The sequence below is a fragment of the Corvus hawaiiensis genome, chromosome Z (assembly GCF_020740725.1).
Source record: "Corvus hawaiiensis isolate bCorHaw1 chromosome Z, bCorHaw1.pri.cur, whole genome shotgun sequence".
NCBI lineage: Eukaryota > Metazoa > Chordata > Aves > Passeriformes > Corvidae > Corvus > Corvus hawaiiensis.
The window spans coordinates 44,229,889-44,242,377 of NC_063255.1; the positions used below are offsets into that span (position 1 = coordinate 44,229,889).

Below are 12,489 nucleotides of genomic sequence, written 5' to 3' on the forward strand. Positions count from 1 at the left end.
GAGGATTTGAGCTTTTCTCTTGCCTGACAGAAGTGCAGTTGCTGCCAAGGGAAACATACCCAAGGACCAATAGTGACTCAGCCTTCCCTTTTCTTCCTTTCTTCCTTCCTCTCTGCTCCACAGCTCCCTTGAGCCAGAACCTTGGTGCTGCCTCACCTGAGGATTCAGAGCTGCCTCTAGGCCCTTCCAGCACAAGTCCAGGTTCTCAAGAGCATGAGGCTTTCCCAGCAACTCCCAGGAAAATGTTTGCCACCTCCAGACTTCTTGAGGATTCTTCAGAGGACACACACAGATTTCTACGCCAGCCTGAGCTCATCATTCCGCTGGTTCCTGTAGACCATCAAAGCCATTTTGTGGCACTTCCAGAGAGCAGCAGCTGCACATCTTCAGAGCAGCACACCCCAGCCTACAGCCCATCAGGCAGGGAGAGAGTTTCTACCGTTGCTTTTCAGGAAGATCATGAAAAGTGACCATTTGAAGTATTTTCCTGCAGTGCTCTGTCATGTGTACATCTCGAGTGTGAATCAGACAGGAATTGTCAAGTGAACTGGGAAGCAGGACCTTGATAACAAAACCAATCTCTGTCTGCTTTTGCTGTCCTTCCTCCAGATTTGGAGGGTGTTCTGGCCGTTTTCCAGGCAGCCTCTCTGTAGGGATGAAAGGGAGAGGCAAAAAACATTGGTCCACAAGCGGTCAGTGTCAGGTGCACCCCCATCTTCCTTGGAATGAAGCCCAACTAGGATGCTGACAGGATATTGCAGAGTTTGCAGATTGTCTCTCCTGCAAAGAAGGCTATTAAATTTCAAGGAGCTCTGTGTGTCCCCAGAACTGCTGCAGCTGCAGAATACGGCCTCACCCACAAGGTTGCTTTTTACAATACAGTCACAGTTGAATTTTAGCATGTGTGTCTGCAGATCTGGGCACTTCCTGGGTGCATCCACTTTCTGTGGTCTGTTGGGATGAGAAACTCAGAAGCAGCCACATCCAGAAGCTGCTGGGGAGATAGAAAAGGCTGAGATTACAAAGTCTTTGTGTGTAGATCAGTTTTACAATCCATCCTTTAATGTACATACCTATCATCAATTAGAAGAAACACTGTTTGAGAGGAAGAAATCAGTCTTCCAATCCCCTGGGAAGTTGGAATACATTTCTGGCATTGAGTTTGCTGTGTGCTTCCTGTGATGTTTGCTGCAAGGCAGCAATAGAGCTCTGTGTCCCAAAGCCACATTCTGGAGCCTGACCAATGTGTTTGGATTCCTGCAGCCACACCGGGCAGCTCAGCCCCCAGTGCTCCACCTGGCAGTGCTGGTTGGGCAGCATGGACGGCCTCCAGCTGGGCTTGGAATAGTCCTGGGCAAGAGGAATTGCCACCCCTGGATCTCGACCTTGTTCTTGAGACACTGGAGGAGATGCTGTCACCATCCCTGCCTGAAAGGTCTCCCTGTGCTCAGGTAACTCCATTGGGTGGGAATGAAAGGGGCTGGGCTGAGAGCTGTGAATGTTGTTGCATGGCTGAGAAGCAAAGGCTTCTTGGATTAAGCTTTGAATGGACAAGGAAGGATTTGCTTGGTCAAGCAAGCTTCCAAAAGAAGAGGGAATGGAAAGTCTCCCCCCTTAGTGAGGATGAGAGGTGTGAGCCTGTGTTGGCCAGGTTTGGGTGCTCCTTTTGCTGGGAAGAATCCCTGGTGCAGGGGCCTTTGTGGTGATGAAGTGGAAGCTTTGGCAGCTTTTGGACTGTGTTTGAGAAGTCAATCTTTGTAGAGAAATTGCTGAGTGAATGTACATGCACAATCCAAGCTGTGTTAGTGAACTGTCCTTGACTAGAGAAAAAAGAGAGGAGCAATGCTGATGTGGCAACCCGACAGGATGTGGCGGAGGGGGATGCTGACCATCGAAAGAGAAAGACTTATGTTAGTTAGTCGTGTGCATATTAATCTGTAACCAATCACTTGCTATTAAAGGCTGCATCAACAGTAGCTGTAATCCAATAGTATGGAGCTTGCTTATGCATGCTTGGAGAATTAGGGTATAACTATGGGTCTGACAATAGAATAAATAGAGTTCCATCATATCTCTATGAGAAGTGTGGTTCATCCTGGCAGATCTCTGGCTATTCATCTTCTCCACTGTTGAAGGCCTTTGGGGCCTAGACTTTGTTAGGAACAAGGGATGAAAGTGTGTGAGCAGTGGAGCTTTTAGGGGGCAGAAGTGTTGGTTTTGAGGCCCCATGACTTGTGTGATTGGTGAGCAGGACAATGATGATGCTGGACATGAAAGGGTTAAGGACTCCTTGAAGCCCAGGGGCTTCTTCTGTGTGGAAGAGCAGTTCAGTCAGGGACCATGAGTCCTTGTGTTTGCCAGATTCCCTCTTTGACTGAGGAATCCCCTTCCTCTTAACCCTTGCCTCTTCCCAGCCTTGCCTGGAGCGTTCAGTTCCTGTGTTGGCACTGGCCTTTTTGCGTATTATTAGACAACTTTGCCAAAGAATTTCTCTGTTTTGTTTAATATGCAGACCCACTGCCTGCTGCAGATACATTAGCCAGGAAGGGCAGAGTCAAGGTGGCGAGTGGGATTTTTTGGGATCCCAATATCTCATTGCCAAGTGTGATGAGCTTTCGTCTTCTGTAAACTCAGACACAGCAGTTTTCAAGAGCATTTTCTTCTTCAAGAGAAGAAAATGTGGCAGGCTCTGAAGTTTTGCACCCCTGATGTAATTCCAAGAAAACAGTAAGTGATCTTCGGGTTTCTTTCTTTCTGGTTTTCTTTCAAGGGGAATATTAATGTTGCCCCTGAGTCTTCAGGAGGGGAGGCCGGGAACAGGGCTGCAGCAGAGGGAGCTTTGCCTGGCGCCATGAGCTGCGGGAACAGTTCCCCAGAGCCCGAGGAGCCTGGTAAGGAGAGAGCCCACACTGCTTTAGAGAGCTCTGAGGCGGCTGCTCTGAGCCTGCCTCTGGCAGGAAGGGAGATGAGAAGAGTTGAGTTCCTGTCTGCAGGGTTGGTGCTCCCTGGTGCCTTTCGTTCAAATCCTACCCTGGCACAGCCTCCCCGAGCCCTGCCCTCCACGCTTCTCCAGAGGCACTGACACTGAGTGCTGTGCTGTGGCCAGAGAGCCGTGAATAACCCTGACCCTGTGGGAGTTGTGTCACCAACCCGGGTGTCCCAATGTGGTTCATAACCCAGCTCACAGCCCCCTTCAGCTTCAGCCGTTTCAGTGAGGACTGAGGCGTCTCTGTCAGCACAGAGGAGGAACAAGGCTGGGCTTCTGTGTGGGAGCTGGGACTGTCTGTGCTTCAAGCTCTCATTGGTGCCATTTGCACTGCGGGTGCTGAGACTCTATCGGGATACTTCAAACCTTTGGAGGTTTTGAAAACTTGGAATGCTCCCTGTTCTTTAAAGAGCAGCCTTCAAATTCCCAAGTGAGAGTCTGCCTTTGAGGCCATCTTTAACAGTCCCTCAGAAGAAGGACCATTGCTGCCCAAGGGAGATGTGCACAAGGGCCAATATTGGCTCAGTGTTCCCTTTGCTTCCCAGATTCCATCTGATTGACCTCTCCAGGAGGGCTGTCCTGAGTGGGAGGAAGAGACCGAGGGAGAGCCTGCGAGAAGATCGGGCAGGTGCAATCCCTCTGTCTATAGTGATATTGATAGATGTGTATAGTTATATTTATCTATCTCTGTAGTTATATTTCTAGATTTATACAGTTGTATATATATGTCTAGATAGATGAATTTAAAGATCTGTATAGAGGTAAATTTCTATATATATTTATGTATAGTGTTTTATTTATGTATGCATAGTTGTATTTCTAGGTCTGCATAGTTACATTTTTAAATGTGTACAGTTGCATTTATATATATGCAGTTAAGTTTATAAATAGCTACATGTGCATAGTTATATATTTATATAGTTATAGGTGTATGGAGCATTAGGTACATAGATTGATATCTGTGTAGGTATAGGCAGCTTTTTGAGCTCTTTCCTGCTCTGCTTCCTCTCTCACCTCTTGCTTTTGCCCCTGTGCCCCCTCTGTCCCCTCTTCCTGTGCTGGCTCCGAGCTGGCGGCTGGGCCGGGCGGAGCAGCAGCTGCAGCCCCGGTGTCCCTGGAGCGGTGGGAGCTGCCGGTGGCCTGTGCTGTGAGGAGCTGCTGGAGGACGGTGAGCCAGAGGGGGCTGGGGAGAGGTGACACTGAAGGGAAAGTGATGTTGAGGTGCTGGTGGGGCTGAAGCGATGGTGGGGGAACAGAGGTGAATGGTGGGGATTGAAGGGACTGGGAGAGCTGAAGGGAATGGTGGAGCAGAGAGGTGTGGAGGAGCTGCTGGGGATGGTGGGGACTGAGGGGACAGGGAAGTGGCACAGGCTAAGGGGGGCGTTAGGACTGAGGGAACTGGGAGGACTGAGCGGAGTGGCAGGAACTGAGGGCTCTAGAGGGAGCTGAGGGGACCAGTGGGGCTGAGGGAACTGGGAAAAGTGGGGAATGAATGGTTGGACTGAGGGGTAGAAGTCCCGCGAGGGAAGTGGCACAGGCTGAGGGGGGTGGCAGGTCTAAGGGGACAGGATGGATCTGACGGGACTGAGGGGCGTGAGAGGACTGTGGGGGTCTGAAGAAACTGAAGGCAGCTGTGCGTTTGCCAAGGGCATGGCAGGGCTGAGGGGATGGAAGGGGCCAGCAGGGAGCACGGAGGGGTCTGGGCCTGCAGCTCTGCCAGCCCTTGGAACCAATTCCAGAGCCTCCACTTTTGCCACAGCTGCCCTGAAGACCTTGAGAAGAGCCGGAGAGTGACGGGAGCCTGTTGCAGTGGGGATACTGCAACATGCATATATCAAACCAGGTGTCCCGTGGAAAGGAAATATATATGGACGGATTCTTGATAGATGTTTCAGAGAGATGTTTATTTCTCCAGCCGCATGGCCGGAGCTCTGCCAAGGAACTGTTTCAGTTCTTTTTGAGCTTGAATCAAGCTAAAATTTACAAATCGTTGTTCAAGAATCAGTTTAAGATAAATGTCCATATGCGGCTCTGAGAGCCAAGAGTCTTCTCATGGTTCCTCCATAGTTTAGATATGGAATAGCAAAGCAAAACCAAGAAGAGGAATCCTGCCCGGTCCCGCGCAGCGCGTGGTGGAGCGAGCCCCGTGAACGCCCGGCCGAGAGGGGCGGCACGCGGGCGGCGGCTGGCGGCGATGGCGGTGGAGCGGAGCCGCGCCCAGCCGAGACGCGCGCTGGAGCAGGGCGCGGGGGAGTCATCGCCCGGGGGCCCGGCCGAGACGTGGGTGCAGCGCCCGGCAGCGGCAGCGAAGCTGCGACCAGAGGAGGCGACGCACGGAGAACTGAGCGGCGGGGCCCGGCCCGGCCCGCGCAGCCCCGAACGCGACCCCGGGAAGAGCGCGCAGGCACGAACAGCCCCGACAATTCCAACACGGGAGCGACCGAAAGAGACAGCAAAGACGCAGCGAGACAGAAAACAGCAGCCACTCGGAAAAAGGAAAAGATCATAGCAACTAAGACCTTAGGGATAGTAAAATGGTATAATGTTAAGCAAAATTATGGTTTTATAACAAGGTGTGACAACCAGCAAGACATATTCGTGCATAGAACTGCTATTAAAAAGAATAACCCTGAAAAATGCATCCCAAGCTTGGGAGATGGAGAGGTGGTGGAATTTAATATTGTACTAGGGAGAAAAGGGTTACAAGCATCGCAGGTCACTGGGCCTGATGGTGTTCCTGTAAAAGGCAGTATATATGCAAAAAATCGTAGTCATGTTAGACAGTATCTCCATTGTAAGCCCCCCCTACAGTTTCCCTTTCCTAATCCCACCTTTCCCTTTTACCCTATGTCCTATTACCCCCAGTGTATTCCCAATCCGTTTTTTCATCCATGGTTTCCCTCACAAAACCATGCTTTTGCCAATTGTTTCCCCAAAAATCCCTTTCCAATGCCGAGTGGGGGATGAAAAGGGGGAGGGAAGAAGTTAAACCCTCTCCTGCCTCAGTTTCCCCACAAAGCATGCTCAGAGAGTCCTGTCTCCCTTCTGTCAGCCCTAAGATGTTCCAGAGAATCTGTTTGGACATTTAAAGACTCAGGAGGGTGGCTTGTTTTGTTTTGAAACTGTTCTTGTTATGTTTATCCAGTTGTTTTCATTCTCCTTTTATTAAAATGAAACGGGTGAGGTGTTGGGGTCCCTCCCCTGCCGTGTAGCCCTGGGAGAGGGGCCCTGAGGGCACAGACACGGGGTTTCCTGCCCCTGCTCAGCCTCGTTCCCATTGGTTGGTTTGTGTTCCCTGCGCGGGCAGAAGGACCCTTGGTCCCGTGACTGGAACAGTTCCTGAGCAGAGCCCCGGCCATGCGGCTGGAGAAATAAACATCTCTGAAACAGCTATCAAGAATCTGTCTGTCCATATATATTTCCTTTCCACGGGACTCCTGGTTTGATATATGCGTGTTGCAGGATCCCCACTGCAACAAATGGTGGAGATTTGTGAGCAGAACGATCCCCGATCCCTAAGCGACTGATTTGTGTGAGTAAACCCTGGAAACTTTGGATTCCTCTTCTTGGTTTTGCTTTGCTATTCCATATCTAAACTATGGAGGAACCGTGGGAAGACTCTTGGCTCTCAGAGCCGCATATGGACATTTATCTTAAACTTAAAATGATTCTTGAACAACGATTTGTGAATTTTAGCTTGATTCAAGCTCAAAAAGAACTGAAACACTTCCTGGCATGGTTGTTTAAGAACTTTTTCTATGTTTCTTGGGATTTAATTCTTACCAAGGGCTTTTGGAAAACCGTTTGGACACAGTTAATACTGGAGTCAAAATATATGCCGATGGAAGAATATTTTCGTGAATATTATTTAGTTACCGAGACTGTTGAGCAATGTCAGCTGTGTCCTGGTGAAGGGAATCCTGGCGCAGGGACCGTGCGGCCCAGGCCACGTGCACCGAGCGCTCTGCGAGCAGCAGCGAGGCAGTTCCCGCGCGCGGGCGGAGCCACGCGAGCTGCAGTGTCGGTGGCGGAGCGGGGAGCGGCGGGACCCGGCGGTGCCTGCCCGGTCCTGTGCAGCGCGTGGTGGAGCGAGCCCCGTGAACGCCCGACTGAGAGGGGCGGCACGCGGGCGGCGGCTGGCGGCGATGGCGGTGGAGCGGAGCCGCGCCCAGCCGAGACGCGCGCTGGAGCGGAGCGCGGGGGAGTCATCGCTCGGGGGCTCGGCCGAGACGTGGGTGCAGCGCCCGGCAGCGGCAGCGAAGCTGCGACCAGAGGAGGCGACGCACGGAGAACTGAGCGGCACGGCCCGGCCCGGCCCGCACAGCCCCGAACGCGACCCCGGGAAGAGCGCGCAGGCACCAGCAGCCCCGACAATTCCAACACGGGAGCGACCGAAAGAGAGAACAAAGACGCAGCGAGACAGAAAACAGCAGCCACTCGGAAAAAGGAAAAAATCATAGTAACTAAGATCTTAGGGATAGTAAAATGGTATAATGTTAAGCAAAATTATGGTTTTATAACAAGGTGTGACAACCAGCAAGACATATTCGTGCATAGAACTGCTATTAAAAAGAATAACCCTGAAAAATGCATCCCAAGCTTGGGAGATGGAGAGGTGGTGGAATTTAATATTGTACTAGGGAGAAAAGGGTTACAAGCATCGCAGGTCACTGGGCCTGATGGTGTTTCTGTAAAAGGCAGTATATATGCAAAAAATCGTAGTCATGTTAGACAATATCTCCATTGTAAGCCCCCCCTACAGTTTCCCTTTCCTAATCCCACCTTTCCCTTTTACCCTATGTCCTATTACCCCCAGTGTATTCCCAATCCGTTTTTTCATCCATGGTTTCCCTCACAAAACCATGCTTTTGCCAATTGTTTCCCCAAAAATCCCTTTCCAATGCCGAGTGGGGGATGAAAAGGGGGAGGGAAGAAGTTAAACCCTCTCCTGCCTCAGTTTCCCCACAAAGCGTGCCCGGAGAGTCCTGTCTCCCTTCTGTCAGCCCTAAGATGTTCCACAGAATCTGATTGGACATTTAAAGACTCAGGAGGGTGGCTTGTTTTGTTTTGAAACTGTTCTTGTTATGTTTATCCAGTTGTTTTCATTCTCCTTTTATTAAAATAAAACGGGTGAGGTGTTGGGGTCCCTCCCCTGCCGTGTAGCCCTGGGAGAGGGGGCCCTGAGGGCACAGACAGGGGGTTTCCTGCCCCTGCTCAGCCTCGTTCCCATTGGTTGGTTTGTGTTCCCTGCGCGGGCAGAAGGACCCTTGGTCCCGTGACTGGAACAGTTCCTGGGCAGAGCTCCGGCCATGCGGCTGGAGAAATAAACATCTCTCTGAAACAGCTATCAAGAATCTGTCTGTCCATATATATTTCCTTTCCACGGGACTCCTGGTTTGATATATGCGTGTTGCAGGATCCCCACTGCAACAGAATCCAAAGTTTCCAGGGTTTACTCACACAAATCAGTCGCTTAGGGATCGGGAATCGTTCTGCCCGCATTCTCTACCATTATGTTGCAGTGGGGATCCTGCAACATACATATACCAAACCAGGAGCGCCGGCCATGCGGCTGGAGAAATAAACATCTCTCTGAAACAGCTATCAAGAATCTGTCTGCCTATATATTTCCTTTCCACGGGACTCCTGGTTTGGTATATGTATGTTGCAGGATCCCCACTGCAACAGGAGCCAGCAGGCAGACGCTGAAGGCCGCCAGCAAGAGCAGTGAATATGGACCTGCTGCTGCCGCCCGAGACCCTGGGTGAGGCCCCAGGGCCGCTGAGGCAGGGTGGGCGTGAGGGTGGCGTGGGCTTTGGCCGCGGGCACTGGCCGGCTGGGCAGGAGCGGGCCCTGCCCGTGCTGGGGCCGCTCAGCGCGGCTGCCCCGGGCGGCACAGGGGCTGTCCTTGGGCAAGGCAGCTGTGCCGGCAGGGCCCGGCAGCGGTGCCGGCTGTGCCGCGCTGCCGGGGGCTGCGGGACGGTCCCGCCGGGGCTGCGCTCGCCACAGCCTGGCCCGCTGGGCCTGCTTTTTCTTTCTAACCCTCCTGGGGAGGCTCTGAGATTTCCTCTTCCCCGATGGAAGTGCAGCTGCTGCCAAGGGAAACGTCCCAATCCTGACTCGGTGTTCCCTTTGCTTGCCAGGTGTCCCATCTGCTGTCCCCGTCCAGGAGAGCTGCTCTGCACGGGAGGAAGAGACCGAGGGAGAGCCTGGGAACATCGGCGGCTGCAATCACTCCTGATTTAATTCTATTTATAGATGTGTGGAGTATGACTAAGAGAGTTAGAAGAATGGGGATATTTCCATCTGTATATCTATTTGTATGGGTATATTGATGCATGTATATCGATCTGTTTACATCTGTAGTTATATTTACATACTTGTTCAGTTGGGTACCTGAATAGATCGATTGATGGGGTTGGAATGATTTTTATATTAGTACATTGATATTTGCATATTTATAGCGGAATTTGATATGTGTGTATTATAGATGTCTCATTATATCTCACATGAAATATTTAATATATATTTACATCTGTATGTTTTTATGATTTTATATACTTATATTTCAGTACGTATGGAATTGTATAGCTCTAGAATTCTATTTTTTGAGTTCTGGATCTGGGATTCTTTAGAGAGGGATATCTGTATTTCTGTATTCATATATGGGCCATACAGTTGTAGAATTATGTAATAAATTAAATTGTTAAACTTCAGTTGATATTTGTGTGTAGTGAGTGGTAGTAGAGGGTTCCAGTAAATTATTTTTTTTTAACTGAAGTGGGTATTTGTATCTATTTACATAGCATGATTGTAACAATAAATTAGGTTTGTAAACTTCAGTTGATAGTTTTATGTTCATGTATTGGCAGTAATTTAAAATAAATGTCATTTTTAAACTGAAGTTGCTTTTTGTGTATTTGTACATTAGCAGTGCAAGGGCAGCAATCTGCAATAATTTCGATGTTTAAACTGCAAGAAGGGTAGATTTGTGCTGTACAAAGGACTGGGCAGATGTAAACAGGATGCTGCTGGAGGATTTTGGTCATGAAAATCTCCAGCCATGCCCAGCAGATCCCCCCAGCTGCAGCCAGGCTGGGCAAGGGAACGGCACATTTGGGATGGCAGCAGAGCCACACGTTGGCTACAGACTCGCTGCAGAGGCCTGCTGAGAAAATGTGACTCCTCTTGATGCCTTTTCCTGGTCTTAAAATCAAGAGTCAGACACGGTTAGAAGGGGACAAGGGATTTTACCTTGGTATTTATTTTAAGGATCCTTAGGTGCACACGTCCAGGTCATATGCATCGAGATGCACCCCGCTGAGCATGTGTGTGTCTCCCCAGCATCGGGTATAACATTATAGGTTTTACTAATTAGCATATCTATCCAAGATTCCCCAATGAGAGGCTCAAGTGAGCCCCCTTCTCTAAGGAACCTTCCCCTGGATGGTTCTATCTTGGTTTACAGAATGTGTTCTGGAGAGGACCTTGGGGGCTGGGGCACACTGATCCCTAGCTACGAAGCTTCTAAAATGTTTAGTCTCTCAGTTTGACAAACAAGTCTAAGAATGTAGGCAAAAAGCACTAGGAATACAGAAGTTGTAAAAAGGGATAACAGGGGTATGAAAGAAAAGGCAAAAATCTTCGTGGCACCGTTTCCCCCCTTTTAGAGACTAACAAAACTCTGTCTTGTCTAGTGTCTACTCTATTCTTTACCTGCAGAACCGGTTTACACAACCGGCTGCTCCACAGGAAATTACACAGATAATAACTACAATTACAGCTATGATGAATATTTCTTTTACCTAGGCTCAGTTTGGTAATCATGAGGTGAGGGTATCAAAAACATGATCAAATTTTAAGGTGTTATTTCTAGAAGCTACTTCATGTAGAATTTGAGTTCCCTTCCAAATTTCATCTAGATCTTTCTTAATTCTTCCACTTTGGTCCACATAAGAACAACAAGTGGTATTGACAATAGCACATACACCTCCTTGTGCAGCAAGTATGAAATGGAGAGCTACCCTGTTTTGCACAACTGCACGGGACAGACTGTCAGCTTCCTCCTGTAAGGCTGAAATTGCATCTGCAGTATGCTGCTCAATACGTTCAATGACAGCCGAGATGTTTACAATTGCTCTCTCCAGTGCAACTACTCCGTAAGCGGGTACAAGGGCTCTGATTATGCTATGAAAAAGTGTGGGACTTTCAATGAGGGGATTAAGAGATCTTTTTTTCTTCTCATTTGGTTTTTCAAGATGGTCAAATATTGTTATATTTGGGACCACAGCCCCAATAGCACAAGCCTGGTCTTTGTTCACGGCCATAACTTTCCAGGCCTTATTACCACATATCCAATACAACCCCGTCCCAAACGGCTGAGCCACTCTCCACCCTGTCAATTTCATCTTTGCTGCAATTCTTGGGTCTGTTATTTCCCTGAAATGGGTCTGATGACAATATGAAGGAAGAACGGCTTTTCCTGTGGCCTTTACAATTGCACAAGGAGCCTTATAGTTTGCACGCTCTACCAGGCCACTCAGGGTAATGGGGGGCAGAAGGGTGCTATTCATTGGTTCCCACGTTTCAGTGCGGTTCTCTTCCATTAAAATGCCAATCAATGGCCAGTGACCCTTCCCATCTAGGGGTGGTAACCGAGTACAGATCTAGCAATCGCTCTTATTAAGAATTTTGGACACATTTTGGACCACAATCTTATGCAAATCATGGGGTGAACCTTGAACCATGGTTACCAGTTGGGCAAACAGCAAACATGTAAAAAACAGTTTAAGCTGCATCTTTCTGATTTGAATCAGTCTCTGTCTTCTTGGTGATTTTGGGAGCAGAAGCTTTCTTCACCCTGGAGTAGTGAATCCACGGCCTCTTGCCAGCAACCTTGACCGCAGTAAAAGTGGTCAGCAAAACTTGGAATGGTCCCTTCCACTTGGCTTGCAAGGGGTCGCTGTCCCACCACTTGATGTAGACCCAGTCTCCAGGCTGGAATGGATGAGCAGCTGTGTCCAATCCTATTGGTTTGGAGAACACGACGAATCTCTGGAGCTTCTGCAAAGTGGAACTCAGAGCCATTAAATACTTTTGCAAATCATTTTTACTTCTCATATGAATTTCCCCTGGGATATGTGGAACCTGGTATGGCCTGCCATATAATATTTCATAGGGACTGATGTTGTCCCTTCTCCTTGGCTGTATGCGGACTCTCAGCAAGGCTACAGGCAGGGCTTGAACCCATGTCATGGATGTCTCTTGACAAATCTTGCAAATCTGGGTTTTGAGGGTCCCATTTCTACATGCACAGCTACTCCCTCTGGGTTGTCCCTGTACTTCCCAATTGAGTTTTTCCACTGCTGTAATTTTCGATGCATATGACCTGGACGTGTGCACCTAAGGATCCTTAAAATAAGTACCAAGGTAAAATCCCTTTTCCCCTTCTAACGGTGTATGACTCTTGATTTTAAGACCAGGAAAAGGCATCACCCTGAGTG

General features: G+C 49.3%; 1 long non-coding RNA gene across 1 annotated transcript; it reads left to right on the forward strand.

Annotated features, from left to right (window-relative positions):
• The first annotated feature begins 4,117 nt into the window (after positions 1-4,117).
• LOC125319686 lies at positions 4,118-9,533 on the forward strand. The gene is made up of 3 exons (XR_007200859.1): positions 4,118-4,154; positions 8,658-8,750; positions 9,130-9,533. It is a non-coding gene; the product is annotated as an uncharacterized LOC125319686 (long non-coding RNA).
• The last annotated feature ends 2,956 nt before the right edge of the window (positions 9,534-12,489 follow it).